Source organism: Protobothrops mucrosquamatus, unplaced genomic scaffold (genome assembly GCF_001527695.2).
Source record: "Protobothrops mucrosquamatus isolate PMUCROS unplaced genomic scaffold, P.Mucros_1.0 scaffold2345, whole genome shotgun sequence".
In the NCBI taxonomy this organism is placed as follows: domain Eukaryota; kingdom Metazoa; phylum Chordata; class Lepidosauria; order Squamata; family Viperidae; genus Protobothrops; species Protobothrops mucrosquamatus.
The window spans coordinates 191,840-193,995 of record NW_015388425.1 but is presented as its reverse complement, the minus strand read 5'-3'; the positions used below and the strand labels follow the sequence as shown (position 1 = coordinate 193,995).

Below are 2,156 nucleotides of genomic sequence, written 5' to 3'. Positions count from 1 at the left end.
AAGGAAGGAAGGAAGGAAGGAAGGAAGGAAGGAAGGAAGATGATGCTACCTAGTTTGGGTAATGAAATGTCACCAAGCAAACCGAGGTCAGACAGCATCAAAGACCTCACAGTCCTCCTCCTTCTCCACCATCATCACCACAAACCCCACTCCCTTCTAGCCTGATGATGTTACCTAGTTGGGTAAGGGAATGTCTGCAAGAAAACAACCAAACTCAGATAGCACCAAAGACCCATAGTCTTCCTCCTCCTCCTCCTCCTCCTCCTCCTCCATCACTACCACCACCACCTCCTCCTCCTCTTTCCACAAACTTCATTCCCTTCTAGCACTGATGATGTTACCTAGTTGGGTAAGGAAATGTCTGCAAGAAAACAATCAAATTCAGAGAGCACCAAAGACCCATAGTCGTCTTCCTCCTCCTCCTCCTCCTCCTCTTCCTCTTTCCACAAACTTCACTCCCTTCTACCACTGATGATGTTACCTAGCTGGGTAAGGGAACGTCTGCAAGAAAACAACCAAACTCAGAGAGCACCAAGGACCCCACAGTCCTCCTCCTCTTCCTCTCTTCCCCCCCCAAACCCCACTCCCTTCTAGCACTGATGGTGTCCCCTAGCTGGGTCACGAAACATCTGCACAAAAACTACCAAGTTCAGAGAGCACTAAAGACCCCCAGAGTCGTCCTCCTCTTCTCCACAATGCCCACTCCCTTTTAGTACTGATGGTGTTCCTTAGTTGGGTCATGAAACATCTGCAAGAAAGCCACCAAGCTCAGAGAGCACCAAGGACGCTTCATCTCCACCCTGAGCTACAATTATTCTCCATTATTAAGACCGACCCTGTTTCCTCCTTTCTTTGCTCGACTCTGATGTGCTAACGGCATCTACCGGCTTGTTTGTTTGCTTGCTTGCTTGCCCACCAAACGTGTTTCCAGGTTTTCAGGATGCCAAGATCTGGGTCTGCCCTCCCTTAAAAGCAATCCTTTGCTTTGAGCTGGCGTAACTACCTCTTGCCATAATCTTGGTTGTTCCACGAGAACCCCAATTGGTGGTCTAAAAGAGGCCAAAAAACCCACACCTGCAGTTTTACCTGGCGAAAGGTGTGTTCGGACTTAACCGTAAGGCTAGCCGAAAAACCACCAGCAGCTAAGCTGAGCCTTTACCCTGTTCAAGCTCAGCAAATATTAGGGAGTTAGTTAATTTCCCTCTGAAGGTTTTATGGCACCGAAGACGGATGTCTAATTCATATGGCTGCATATATTTGACTAATTAACTTTTCATTTGTTTGGGGATGAGTTTATTACGCACATCTACCCAGATAATTATATTCTGCTGATGGACTTTTCTTTCCCGCCCCCCCCCCCCTTCTACAGCATGTTTTTCCTTCAGTAAAGATTGGGTGGTTTGTTGATTTGGCTTTTCCTCTCCCCCCCCTCCTTAATTCCATAGGTGTGGGTTGACATTGGTTCCTATTTATGGTATGATAATTTTAAGTTGTTGTTGTTTTTTTTCTTAATCTAATTGGCTCTTGAATACAGTTGGTGATTATCCCAGGAGGATGAAAATAGCAGATATGGATTATACAACCAGGAGATGTGATTAGAATATACAATGGGATCGCTTCAGTGAAATATATAGGAAATTATTAATAACCAACTAATGTAACTGGCAGAAGAAACTGTGCTAATTTAGTGTATTGGGCCCATCTTAGATGCTTCTAACGCTGCGGACAGAAGTGTTGGGAAGGGACTAATCAAATTCTCACTGGATAAATGGATTTTTTCTTTATTTTAATTCTGGGAAGGCAGAAAAACCGAGCGGCTATAGAGCAATTCCATGTCTCTCTCCCACCTTCCAGCAAAAGACTTTGCTCACTGGATCTTAGCTGCTAATTTCAAAAGTGGTTTGTGGTTTTTTTTTAATTAAAAGATTAATTTGGTCAAGTCTATAAAAATATTTTTCCTGTGCTGCGGGCACAGTTAATCAGTGTGTATCTACTGCAGAAACATCATCAGATTAATTTTAGGAAAACAAAATAGTTTCCTGACAAAATTAGAGCTGAATCAAAGATTTAAGTTGCCGGTTTTTGCAAGGAGAACTCATTATTTTTTTTTCTTCTTTTTTCTTCTTCTTCTTCTTCTTCTTCTTCTTCTTCTTCTT

General features: G+C 43.3%; 1 protein-coding gene across 1 annotated transcript in view; it reads left to right on the top strand.

The window, feature by feature from the left end:
• The window catches only part of TANGO2 (transport and golgi organization 2 homolog), a 38,766-nt gene that overhangs the window by 31,461 nt on the left and 5,149 nt on the right, over positions 1-2,156 (top strand). The gene's annotated exons all lie outside the window — the stretch shown is intronic.